The sequence below is a fragment of the Mirounga leonina genome, unplaced genomic scaffold, assembly GCF_011800145.1.
Source record: "Mirounga leonina isolate KUSES-001 unplaced genomic scaffold, KU_Mleo_1.0 Mir_154, whole genome shotgun sequence".
Taxonomy (NCBI): Eukaryota; Metazoa; Chordata; class Mammalia; order Carnivora; family Phocidae; genus Mirounga; species Mirounga leonina.
The window spans coordinates 56566473-56581344 of record NW_023270389.1 but is presented as its reverse complement, the minus strand read 5'-3'; the positions used below and the strand labels follow the sequence as shown (position 1 = coordinate 56581344).

The 14872-nt window shown below is 37.3% G+C and overlaps 1 protein-coding gene across 4 annotated transcripts in view; it reads right to left on the bottom strand.

The window, feature by feature from the left end:
- NME7 (NME/NM23 family member 7) overlaps positions 1–14872 on the bottom strand; it is a 273460-nt gene that overhangs the window by 112425 nt on the left and 146163 nt on the right. The window lies entirely within an intron of this gene.

Here is a 14872-nt window from a genome sequence, read left to right as displayed (position 1 = left end):
AACAGAAATTCTTCACCTGTTTTAATCTGTGAATATGCATATGATCTCTGGATCATAAATGCCTTCTCTAATAGTTGTCATACACTAAACTGATAGAGAAGGAGTGTGGTCATCTTCCACTTGTCTCATAAGTAGGTGGAGATGAAACCAGAATAGAGGGAACAGAATTCTATTCCGTTCTATTTCCATCTCCTAGAACTAAGGATTCTGCCATACCCCTTCCCTAGGACTGCATCAGTTTTAATCTTCATCCACTCAAGATAAAAAGAGAAGCAAAGGGTAAGCAACCTGGTAAACAACACCTAGCTATTTCTCAGCATGCCCACCACTACCCTCCTGGTCCAAGTCACCATCACCTTGGATCCATATTGCAACTTCCACCTTTTTCTCCCTTTAGACTATTCTTAACAGAACAGTCACAATGATCCTTTTAAAAGTCTAATCATGTCACCATTCTGCTCAAACTCTTCAAAAACTTATGGTCTCACACAGAGTAAAGCTTAAAGTCATTATAAGGGTCTACAAGATCTGTCCCAGCCCCTTTCTCTCTGATCTTATTCCCCATCTTGCTCATTCCTCTGGGTTCCTGGATTACTTCAAGCAAGCTCCTCTCCCATTGGTTGTTTTCTCCTTTTATGATGCTCTTCACCAGGAAAGTCACATGGTTTACTCTTTTATTCCTTCAAGTCTTTTCTTACATATCACTGTCTCAGTGAGACCAGCTTTGCTGATGACTCCAATTTAAAATAGAATCCTATCTATCTGCCCTTAACTCCAGCCCCTTTCCTTCCTTCGTGTTTCTCCATACTATAGGAAATAGTATGCATTTTATTTTTTTGTTTATTGTCTGTCTCCAAGTAGAATGTAAACTTGATGCTCTGTGAGGAAATTCTCTAACACACACACACACACACACACACACACACACACACCACTTGTTTTGTTCACTGGTATATCCCTAGGACCTAGAATAGCGCCTGGCACATAGTAGGTACTCAAATATTTCTGGATGAATAAATAATTGGAGGTAACTAAGAAGTCCCTTCTTCTGTCAGTTTCTCTTTCCTCAGTCACCTTCCTGGGACCTAAAAGTCCAAAACTGGAACTGTTTTTCTTTTAAGTAATGCATTCTGTTAAAAGAGAAAAAGGAAATGAGAAACCCTAGGAAGTGAATAATGTATTAATTCTGAGTAGTAATTTGCATCTCAGTGTGACTGCATTTACCAGATCTGATTAGAGACTTTGTTCAGCAAGGAAGTAGAGGAAGCCTAGGTCTGAGATCCTGGGACTGTGGGGAGGAGAGGAAGGACACAAGGCATATATAATCTACTTCTTTCACACTTTTCAATGCGGCTAGACTTGACTTTAGAGACAATAATATCTTGTTTACTTATTTTTAAGTTTTAAGGACCATACATTAATTTCTTAGTTTTAATCGGAAATAATCATAAACTTAAAGAACAGTGCAGAGTACAATTGTTTTTGCTATCAACCATTTGAAAACAAGTTGCCAACATGTTTACCTCAATATTTTAGTATTTCCTACAAATAAGTATAGTCTCTTACATAACCACAATACAATCATCATACTTAACACCGTGAGGCCACATACAAATTATCCCAATAATACCCAAACATACTCATACATTCACTTGTTCCCCCCTCAACTATGTGTCAACTACTTTCCAACATTCCATTATTACATTCTGCTAGGTGCTTAGAATACCAAGAGGAGTAAAAATTAAGGGTGACCTTCAAGACAGTAAATAAGTACAGACAATTTAACACGTGATATGACGGTATAGTATATATAGAGTACAGTGACAGCACGAAAGAGGAAGTAGTCAATTCTGTCTGAGGGTAGAGTGGCCAAGAAATAATTCCCAGATGCTTGGGCAAAGCCTCAGGAGTCGAGGGGGTACCTATGCTTATATCTATATGTAGAGAAGGACATATAAACAGAAGTGCAGGGAGAGAGTGAAGAAAGACACTGGTTTATTGTGAAATAATAAACATTTATATTAGTGGAGAGTACAGTACAAATGTGGAGAACAGAAAAAAAAAGACCAAAAATTGCAACAAGAAATGAAGCTAGAAGCAGCAAGGTCTGTATCATGGACTCTGTACACCTTCCTGTGAGAGGTAAACTAACCAATAGGGAGTCACATCAAGGCTTTAAGCTGAGGAGCAGTAATTCTTCACTTATATTTTAGTAAGAGTGCTGTATCAGTAATGTTGAGGGTACATATGAAGAGTAAGACACTGCAAACAAGAAAATTTAAGAGATACTAGAAATAGTGAGGATAAGCAATAAACTAAGTAGCACTGGGGATGAAGATAAAGAAACATACACTTAGATATAAAAGAGGTATTCATTCGGGGACTTAGGACACAAATAGATGTGCGGAATAAAGGACAAAAGAGAGTTTCAGATGATTCTCCAGTTTCCAGGTAGGATGATTATTAGCGGCATTCATAAAAACAGAAGAATGTGTGAGAGGAGGGAGAAGATATGGCATTTTAGAAGCACATGGAGCACAGGAGAAAGATCTGAGCTGGAATCATGGATTTTGGAGTCCCATGCATATTAATTGGTAGATAATATACTGCTTATTAATACTAATGGTTCACCCAGGAAGAGCTTATAGACTTTGAAGAGACAAAGAAGGATGAAGTCCCTCAGGAGATCCTCATTTGAAGGATAAAGAGTCTAGCCAAGGAGATGAAGATGAATGAGTTGGAGAGATAGGAGGAGAAGAAGAAAAGAATGACTGTATGATTATTAGGCTTCCATTCATGCATGATTCACTTACACTGATCAAGTACACAGATAATTAAAACTCTACTCCAACCCTGGCCCCAACCTCTGGCTGATATATATAGAAATAAGAGAGGACCACAGAAAAATCAAAGGATTCAGCCCTTGAAAAAAAAGAACCACAATGAAATTCATATATAAATATACATACAGTTTTTCCCATGAGGTTACTCTCCAGTCAATGTGACAGAGCTGAAGCAGAAAATCTCAGTATTATTGGCCTGAGGAATACGAGGATGAGGATTGGGATGCCAAAGCAGCTGAAAATGGAATGGAGCAAAATCCTAGGAGTAGGGAGCCCCAAAAAATCTGTAAATAAACTCCCTCAAATCCCTGAACGTGCATGTGTGGGGCAAGATTCAAAGAGGCCAGGGGAGAAACAAATGTCAGAAGGCTGAAAGAGGTAAGCAGAGCTTCAACAGCTACTCACTGCAGAAAAAAATGAAAATTGTCAATCTGTCAAAGGAGAAGGTTTGGTAAACACCTTGGGTTGGATTTTCAGCTGACACCTCTAAGAGCCATGCTTTAGCAAAAAACACCAGGGAGAATTAGGAAATCACCCCATGTCTAAGGGAAATGACAAAACAGATCCACCCTGCCAAAGCCTAAAACCAGTAATATTAACTGCCTGCTAGAACATTCTTCATAAGAGGATAAGAAAATCCAGAGTCTGTGTATCTTATATAATGTTCCAGTATATAACCCCAAATTACTTGATTTTCAAAGTAGGTAATCCATAGTCAAGAGAAAAAAATCAGTCACAGGCCCACATACAAACCAGATGTTAGAATCAGCATTCAAGGACTTGAAAACAGCTCCAAAGTGTTGGGATAGAGGGAACATACCTTAATATCACAAAAGCCATCTACGAAGAGCCCACAGCGAATATCATTTTCAAGGTCAGGAACATGAGAGGGATGTACACTCTCACCACTGTTGTTCAACACAGTACTAGAAGTAAGTCCTAGCCTCAGCAATCAGACAACAAAAAGAGACAAAAGGCATTCAAATTGGCAAAGAAAAAGTCAAACTCCCACTCTTCACAGATGACATGATACTTTATGTGGAAAACCCAAAAGACTACACCCCAAAATTGCTAGAACTCATACAGGAATTCAGCAACATGGCAGGATATGAAATCAGCTGCATTTCTATACACTAACAATGAGACAGAACAAAGAGAAATTAAGGAGTTGAGCCCATTTACAATTGCACCAAAAACCGTAAGATACCTAGGAACAAACCTAACCAAAGAAGTAAAGGTTCTGTACTCTAAAAACTATAGAACACTTATGAAAGAAATTGAGGAAGACACAAAGAAATGGAAAAACAGTCCATGCTCATGGATTGGAAGAATAAATATTGTTAAAATGTCTATGCTACCCAGAGCAATCTACACACTCAACGCAATCCCTATCAAAATACCATCAACATTTTTCACAGAGCTGGAACAAATAATCCTAAAATTTGTATGGAACCAGAAAAGACCCAAAAGAGCCAGAGGAATGTTGAAAAAGAAAACCAAAGCTGGTGGCATCACAATGCCAGACATCAAGCTCTATTACAAAGCTGTAATCATCAAGACAGTATGGTACTGGCACAAAAACAGACACATAGATCAATGGAACAGAATAGAGAACCCAGAAATGGGCCCTCAATTCTATGGTCAACTAATCTTCAACAAAGCAGAAAAGAATATCCAATGGAAAAAGGACAGTCTCTTCAGTAAATGGTGCTGGGAACATTGGATAGCCACATGTAGAAGAATGAAACTGGACCTTTTTCTCACACTATACAAAGATAAACTCAAAACGGATGAAAGACCTAAATGTAATACAGGAATGCATCAAAATCCTAAAGGAGAACACATGTAGCAACCTCTTCAATCTCAGATGCAGCAACTTCTGGCTAGACACGTCTCCAAAGGCAAGGGAAACAAAAGCAAAAACGAACTATTGGGACTTCATCAAGATAAAGAGCTTCTGCACAGTAAAGGAAAGAGTCAACAAAACTAAAAGAAAACCTATGGAATGGGGAAGACATTTGCAAATGACATTACGATAAAGGGCTAGTATCCAAGATCTATAAAGAACTTATCAAACTCAACACCCAAAAAACAAATAATCCAGTCAAGAAATAGGCAGAAAACATGAACAGACATTTCTGCAAAGGAGACATACAAATGGTTAACAGACACATGAAAAAATGCTCCACATCACTTGGCATCAGGGAAATACAAATCAAAACCACAATGAGATATCACACACCAGTCAGAATGGCTAAAATTAACAAGTCAGGAAATGACAGATGTTGGTGAGGATGCAGGGAAAGGGGAACCATCTTACACTGTTGGTGGGAATGCAAGCTGGTACAGCCACTCTGAATAACAGTATGGAGGTTCTTTAAAAAGTTTAAAATAGAGCTACGTTATGACCCAGCAATTGCACTACTAGGTATTTACCCCACAGATACAAATGTAGTGATCTGAAGAGGTACTGCACCCCAATGTTCATAGCAGCAATGTCCAGAATAGCCAAACTATGGAAAGAGCTGAGATGTCCATCAATGGATGAATGGATAAAGAAGATGTGGTGTATATAGACACAATGGAATATTACTTAGCCATCAAAAAGAATGAAATCTTACCATTTACATTGATGTGGATGGAATTTACATTGACGTGGAGGGTATTGTGATGAGTAAAATAAGTCAATCAGAGACAATTATCATATGGTTTCACTCATAAGTGGAATATAAGAAACAGTGCAGAGGATCATAGGGGAAGGGAGGGAAAACTGAATGGGGAGAAATCAGAGAGGGAGACAAACCATGAGAGACTCTTAACTATAGGAAACAAACAGGGTTGCTGGAGGGGAGGTGTTGGGGAATGGGGTAACTGGGTGACGGGCATTAAGGAGGGCACATGATGTGATAAGCACTGGGTGTTATATGCAACTGATGAATAACTGAACTCTACATCTGAAGCTAATGATGTACTATATGTTGGCTAATTTAATTTAAATAAAAAAATAAAAATAAATAAAACTGTTATAATAGTATGTTAAAAAAGCCATAGGAAAAAAAAATGGATATAGTGTATAGAAAGATAGGGAGTTTAAGGAAAGTTATGTTAAAGTGTAAAAAGGAACCAAATGCAAATCTTAGATCTAAAAATTACTACATCTGATATTAAAAGCTGATTGGAAGAGAAGAAGGAATACATAAATCCAAGGATAAGTTAATAGAAATCACCCAAACTGAAGCACAAAGAAAAAAAAGCTTTAAAAAATGTACAGAGCCTCAATAACTTGTATCAAATTATCAAGCACATATGTAATTGGAGTTGCAGGAGGGAAGAGAATAGGAAGGCTAAATAGGCAAAGAAATACTAGCTGAAAAGTTTTCCAATTTGATCAAAAAGAATATAAAAACATAATGAATACCAAGCTGAATAAATACAAAGAAAACCACAATAAGGAACTAACAATCAAACTGTGGAAAACTTAAGCTAAAGCTACACACTAATTAAAATTATACGTATTGATAAAATAATTGATATGATTAATGAAAGTTAACAACTTAGAAATAAGGTATCAAAAATCAATAGGAAAACAGAGCAATCAATAAATGGTGCTATGGCAACTGAAGCTTCAGGGGCAGGTTTGAGGGAATCAGAACTTTACTGAGGATCATGAGCAACAAAATACTCGATGTATAAAATAATTAAATGTGAAAGGTGAAACCACAAAACTAGTCAGAGAAAATTATCATTCTCTAGTGAGGAAGTATCATTAAAGTTTTTATTTATTTATTATTATTTATTTATTTATTTATTTATTTATTTATTTATTTATTATTTTAAAGATTTTACTTATTTGAGAGAGAGAGACAGTGAGAGAGCGCATAAGCAGAGGGGAGAGGGAGAAGCAGACTTGATCCCAGGGTCCTGGGATCATGACCTGAGGCAAAGGCAGACGCTTAACTGACTGAACCACACAAGTGCCCCTCATCAAAGTTTCTATAAAAGCAACCATAAATGAAAAAATTGATAGACTTGACTACATCTTAAAATCTCTATGTGAAGCAAATTAAAAATTAAACTGGGAAAACAACTGAAATACAACTTTTATGTATATACAGAGCACATTTAAATGATGAAAAATGTAGAGAACTGATCAAATGACAGAAGACAATTACAAGACAAATAATCAATAAATACAAAGTTTACCTTTATAAGTAATTAATATTAAAGCACTGAAATCATAATTTGACCCATTAAATTGGAAATATTTTAGCTTAATAATCCTCAATCTTCGTAACTATGTACTCTACACAATGCTGGCAGGAATGTAAATTGGAATAAATTTTCTAGAAGATCGTTTAATATACACTGTTTTAAATCTATATTCTTTGTTTCAGAAATTTGATTTCTGGGAATCTCTTCCAAGAAAACAGAGGGGGAAAAAAGTATACGTAAGAACGTTCAGAAAGGAGAGAAGTCAGCAACATGGCTAAATAAGACCTCCTTCATCGTGTCCCTCCCTCCACAACAATTTGACATCCAATCATGAAAAAAGTAGGAGCTTTGGGATCCAGTACCATACACCAAAAGATGTAAGAGGAGTCTTCCCCACCTATGCATCAGATCCCAGTTGTGGACCCCACAGTGGCTCCCGCACCAGCTCCAGCCCCTCCTGGCTATAGTCCAGAAGTTCAGTAAAAACTTAGACAATCATCTATGAACAGGAGTACCCTTGTGGAAGTCTAGGTCTCCAGCAGAGAAGTCCTAGCACACAGCTGGAGCAAAACAATAGGAGTTGGATGCACCAAAATGGGTAAGATGAACAGTTTGATTTTACATGTATCACCCTTCTCCGAAAGTGGCACACCTCAGGGCCATGAGAGATATTTTTATCCTGTGATTTCTCCCAAGAGAGGAAAGTGAAAGTATGTGAGTGAACACCTGGGCTTCCCCAGCTGTGCAGGATGATGCCAAAGAAACTCATTTCTCTCTCACTCCATTCAAAGTATTATGAGCTGCCTTACTGGAGGGTGGGAACAGCTGGAAAAGTAGAAGATAAGACTCTTGGAGACCATTAAAAGGACATGGGTTCTAAAAACTGTGCCACAGATTCCATGAGGTAGCCGAACTGTGAGCTGCTAGGGATGTCCTATCTGTAGATCCCACCAACTAGCCCACGGGCACCACCAGTGCTCCAAGTCCCTCACCTACATACCCCCAACCCTGTGTGCTCTCCCACAGGGGCAATGAGAGAAAGCTTTGATGGATGGCAAGTGAGCATGTGTAGAAAATCAGTAAGAATCTGTGAGCCAGGGAGAGAGCACAAACTGAGCTTTAAGGCAACCTTTGGGAAAGCAAAAGGGAGGCTGTTGGCACTTCGCCTAGTGCATTGGAGGATCAAAAGAAGGCATATAATTAAGAATTCTGCCAAAAGAGGGAGCCAAAATGTGGACCAGGTGTATCCACAGAAGTTCAGAGAATCCCTAGGAAGGCTGACAGAAGAGATTTCTCCTCTGGAAGGTAGTTAGTAAAGAAGGAAGGCACTCAGTTCTCACTGCTACTTCAAATGTGAAGACAGCAAAACAAATCTTCAAGGGCCATGAAAGATCTATGAAACATGACATAACCAAAGGATAACAATAATCTTCTAGTAGCTAATCTCAATGACATGAATATGTGCTATTTACCTGATAAAGAAATTAAAATACCTGTTTTAAGGAAGCTCACTGAGCTACAAGAAAACAGACAGACAATTCAACAAAATTTAAAAAGCACTAATACACAAAATGAGAAGATTAACAGATAGAAATCATAAAAGAAGAAATAAAAAAACTCTGGAGCTGAAAAACACAATGAATAAAATGAAAAGGCACTGCAGAGCATTAATATCAGAATGGATGAAGCAGAGTTAAAAGTGAGGAAGTGAGTTAAAAGACAGGAAGTAGGAAATTATCCAGTTAGAGGAGAACAAAAAAGAAGAAGGAAGAAAGCTATGTGATCCATGGGATACCATCAAAAGAAATAATTTGCAAATTACTGGAGTCCCAGAAAGAGAAGAGAGGGAGATGAGGGTAGAAAGCCTATATAAAGAAAGAATAGCCAGCAACTTCCCAAATCTGGAAAGAGATTTGGATATCCAAATTCATGAAGCTCACAGATCATAACAAACTCAACTTAAACAGATCCTCTGTAAGACACATTATAACAAAACTGTCAAAAATCAAAGACAGAGAAACTTAAAAGCAGCAAGAGTAAAGAAGCCTGTAACTTACAAGGGAACTCCCACAAAACTATCAATAACTTTCTCAGCAGAAATCTTATAGTCCAGGAAAGAGTGGGAGATTATATTCAAAATGATGAAAGAAAATAAAAAGCAACTGCCAACAAGAAATACTCTATCCAGCAAAGTTGTCCTTCAGAAATTAAAGAGCGATAAACAAAAGCTGAGGAAGCTTATAACTCCAGACTGCCTTAGAAAAAATGCTGAAAGAGGTTCTTCAGGCTTAAAGAAAAGGATGCTAAGTGGTAACATGAAAAAATAATCTGAAAATATACAACACTGGTAAAGATAAGTATATAGTCAGATTCAGAATATTCTAATACTTTAATATGGTGGCGTATTAACCACTTCATACTTGTATAAAGGTTAACAAACAAGAGTATTAAAAATAATTATAATAATTTGTTAACATATTGACAACATGAAAAGAGGTAACCTGTGACATTAAAAATATAAAATGGGGGACTAAAAGAAGAACTTTGATTGTATGCAAAGTTAAGTTGTTACCAGAAGAAAAGAGACTATTTTATCATTAAGATATTTATATAATGCTCACGGTAAGCAGAGAGCAAAAACCTACAGTAAATTCACAAAAGACAAAGACAAGTGACTCAAAGCATACCATGATGGGAAATCATCAACACACATGGAAGGCAGCAAAAAAAAAAAAAAAAAAAAAAGGAAAGGAAAGGAACAACAGGAACTACAAAACAGCCAGAAATTTAATAAAATGGCATTAGTAAGTCCTTACCTATCAGGAATTACTCTAAATGTAAATGGAATGAATTCTCCAATCAAAAGGCATGGAGTGCCTGGATGGATTTAAAGAACAAGACCAAATTATATGCTGTCTTCAAGAGCCTCACTACAGCTTTAAGGACACACACAGGCTCAGAGTGAAGAGATGGAAAATGATATTCCATGCAACTGGAAACCAAAAGACAACAAGGGTAGCAATATTTATACAGAAAAAAATAGACTTTAAGCCAAAAACTGTAAAAAAAAGGCAAAGAAAGTAATTATAGAGGTACAGGCTGAGAAGATGGTGGAGTAAGAGAACAGTAAGCTCACTTCATCCCACAGATATAACTAGATAACATTCACAAGAGTGTAAATAACTCAGAAAATGACTTGAAGAATGGCAGAACAAACTCCACAAGTAAAAGTAAAGAAGAGGCCACATTAAAGAAGTGATAAAGGGAAGAAACTCAGTTTGGGAGAAAAGAGGACCATGGCTGCCCCTAGTCAGGAGCCCAGGGTACAGGGAAGGGCAAGAAACAGACTATCACACTGAAGAGCCCTCACAGGGAAGATGAATCCTCATAACATTTGGCTTTGAAAGCAAGAGGGACCAAATTTCATGAGTACATACAACCAGTAGGACTTAAAGCCTGGAATTTTAAAAATCAGCAGGCTCGGTTCTGGGAAGTTGAGTCCCCGCTTAAAGATACAGCACAACAAATAGCCAGTAGAGATACAGCACAGAAGCAGTAGTTTGAAAAACGCCTAAGGCACATGGGAGGGAGAGTTATTTACTTATCTCAGAGCATGGCCAGAGAAGCAGGGATCACAGGGAGACCACTCCAGGAATAAAGGAGCTAGCAGGTGACAACCCCTTCCCACCACCCCTCAGCATAAACACATGGCCTCCTGCAGGAACCAGCATTGCATAACACTTTCTACCCAACTTGCTTACACGAAGCCCCCTCTGACCACCCACACTTCAATGGATCTGCTCTATTTAATCAAGCTTGCCTCAGTTCCAGCAAGGCAGGTCCCCTCCCCCAGAAAACCGGAGCAATCCCTGCCAAAACCTCATCTCCTGACAAGGGGGCTTTTGTTCTGGTGGCATCAGGGGCAAGTCTCATTTTGCAGGCAGACCACTGTACATCAAGTTAAACTGTGCCCTACCAGGCTGGGGACAAAACACTGCCCAAACAGGCAAAGAGAGCCTCTGCAGATAACTGGACTGATGGAAACAGTGGATAGGACACAAGAGCAGGGCACATGTAACACACATAGGAGACACTTCCTGAAGTTCAGGTCCTGGGGAACAGGGACAAAACACTATAGGGCACTACAGGACCTCTTCTTCATAAGGTCATTACCTTCAAGAGCAGGAGACATAATTGACTTTCCTAACACACAGAAATAGACACAAAGAGTTAGACAAAATGAGGAGACTGAGGGGTATGTCCTAAATGAAAGAACAAGACAAAACCACAGCAAGAGACCTAAGCGAAATGAATATAAGTGATATATCTCATAGAGAATTTATAGTAATGATCACAAAGATACTCACTGGACTTGAGAAAAGAGTACAGGACATCAGTGAGACCCTTAACACACAGATAAAATAGAACCAATCAGAGATGAAGAATATATGAAATTAAAAATAGACTTGTTGAAATAAATAGCATGCTAGAGGAAGCAGAAGAACAAATTAATGACCTGGAAGACAGAGTAATGTAAAATAATCAAGATGAACAAATGAGAGAAAAAAATTACACAAAATGAGAATGGAGTTAGGAAACTCAGTGACCTCACCAAGCATAACATTCACATTACAGGAATCTGAGAAGAAGAAAGAAAGGGGGCAAAAAATAAAGCTGAAGAAATAACAGCTGAAAACATCCCTAATCTGGGGAAGGAAACAGACATTTATATCTAGGAGGCACAGCGATTCCCCCAACAAAATCAACCCAAGGAGGTATACATCAAGATATACAAGGTTAAAATGGCAAAAAGTAGTGATAAAAACAAATTTTTTAAAAACAGCAAAAAAAAAAAGAAGAAAAGAAGACAGTTATATACAAGGGAAACCCCATAAAACTCTCAGCAGCTTTTTCAGCAGAAACTCTGCAGGCCAGAAGAGAGTGCCATGATATATTCAAAGTGCTGAAAGGGAAAAATCTGCAGCCATGAGTACCCTACCCTATAAGGCTATCATTCAGAATAGAAGGAGAGATAAAGAATTTCTCAGACAAACAAAAACTAAAAGAGAGTTCATGACCACTAAACCAGTCCTAAAGGGGACTCTTTGAATGGAAAAAAAGACCATAAGTGAGAGTATGAAAAGGAGGAAACCCAAAAGCATTAAAAATAAATATATCTGTAAAAATCATACAAGGGATTCACAAAATAAAAAGGATGTAAAATATGACACCATATACCTAAGATGTGAAGGAAAGAGGAGAAAAGAATAGGATCAAACTTAAGCAACCATGAACTTAATATAGATATAGCAGAAGATGTTACATACAAAACAAGTGGTAACCACAAATCAAAAATCAGTAATAGATATGCAAAGGATGAACAGAAAGGAATCCAAGTATATCACTAAAGAAAACCGACAAACCATGAAAGAGAGCAAGAGAAAGATAAGAGAAAAACTACAAAAAGAACCACAAAACAAGTAACAGAATTATCTATCAATAATTACTTTGAATATAAATGGATTAAATGCTCCAATCAAAAGTGCCTGGGTGGCTCAGTGGGTTAAGGGTCCAACTCTTGGTTTCAGCTCAGATCATGATCTCAGGGTCTGGAATCAAGCCCTGCATCCAGGTGTAGCATCTGCTTGTCCCTCTCCCTTACTGAAATAAATAGCATGCTAGAGGAAGCACTCTACTTACTCACTCTCTTTCTCTCTCTCTCTCATAAATGAATAAATAATCTTTTTTAAAAAAAGACATAAGGTGACAGAATGAATTAAAAAAACAAGACCATCTATATGAGCCTACAAGAGACTCATTTCAGAATGGAAGACACCTGAAGATGGAAGATGAGGGGATGGAGAAACATCTATCATGCAAATGGATGTCAAAAGAAAGCCAGGGTAGCAATACTTACTTTGGAAAAAATAGACTTTAAAATAAAAACTGTAACAAAAGACAAAGATGGGCACTATATAATAATAAAGGGGACATTCAACAAGAAGATATAACAATTGTAAATATTTATGCACCTAACATGGGAGCACCCAAATACAGAGAACAGTTAATAACAAACATAAAGGATATAAATGACAGTAATACAATAACAGTAGGGGACTTTAACACCTGACTTGCATCAATGGACAGATCCTTCAAACAGAAAATCAACAAGGAAACAATGGCTTTGAATGACACACTGGACCAGACGGATTTCACAGACATATTCAGAACATTCCATCCTAAAACAGCAGAATACACATTCTTTTCAAGTACACATGGAATACTCTCCAGAACAGATTTGCCTACTAGGCCACAAAACAAGTCTCAACAAATTCAAAAAGACTGAAGTCAATACCATGCATGTTTTCTGACCACAATGCTATGAAACTAGAAATCAACCACAAGAAAAAAATCTCGAAAGAGCACAAATACATGGAAGCTAAATAACATGCTACAAAACAATGACTGGGAAAGAAATCAAAGAAGAAATTTTTTAAAAAGTACATGGATACAAATGCAAATGAAAGCACAATGGTCTAAAATCTTTGGGATGCAGCAAAAGCAGTTCTAAGAGGGAAGTGTATAGCAATACAGGCCTACTTCACAAAATAAGAAAAATCTCAAACAACCTAAACTTACACCTAAAGGAGATAGAAAAAAAAACAACAAACAGAAACCAAGACCAGGAGAAGGAAGGAAATAATAAAATTTAGAGCAGAAATAAATGATATAGAAACTAAAACACCAACAGAATAGAGCAATGAAACCAGGAGTTGGTTCTTTGGAAAGATCAACAACAAAACTGATAAACCTCCAGCCAGGCTAATCAAAAAGAAAAGAAAAAAAAAAGAAAGAAGGAAAGAAAAGCAAGTGAGCAATAGAGATGACTCAAATAAACAAGATCACAAATCAGAGGAGAACTAACAACCAACACTACAGAAACACAAAAAATTATAAGAGATTATTATGAGAAATTGTATGCCAATAAATTTCACAACCTAGTAGAAATGGATAAATTCCTAGAAACATAATCTATGAAAACTAAAGCAGGAAGAAACAGAAAATTAGAAAAGACCAATTATCAGCAATAAAATTGAATTAGTAATCATAAAACTCCCCAAAAACAAAAGTCCAGGATCAGATAGCTTTCTGGGCAAATTCTGCCAAACATTAAAGAAGAGTTAATACCGGGGTGCCTGGGTGGCTGAGTTGGTTAAGCGTCCAACTCTTTATTTCAGTTCAGGTCATGATCTCTGGGATCGAGCCCCACATAAGACTGCACATGGAGCTCGCTTATGATTCTCTCTCCCTCCCTCTCCCTCTGCCCCTCCTCCCTCGGGGGGAGGGGAAGAAGAGTTAATACCTATTCTTTTCAAACTATTCCAAAAAACAGAAGAGGAAGGAAACTTCCAAATTCATTCTGTGAGGCCAATATTACTCTGATAACAAAACCAGATGAGGATACTACCAAAAAAAAAAAAAAAAAGGAACTATAGGTCATTATCTCTGATGAACACAGATGGAAAAATCCTCAACAAAATACTAGCAAGCCTAATCCAACAATGCATTAAAAAAAATTCATTCACATGATCAAGTGGGATTTGTTCCCAGGATGCAAGATGGATCAATATCCATAAATTAATCAATGTGATACAACACATCAATAAGAGAAAAGATAAAAACCATATATCATCATTTCAATAGATAAAGAAAAATCATTTGGCAAAGTACAACATCCATTCACAATAAAAACTCTCAACAAGGTTGGTCTAGAGGGAACATACTTCAACATAATAAAGGCTATATTATGAAAAACC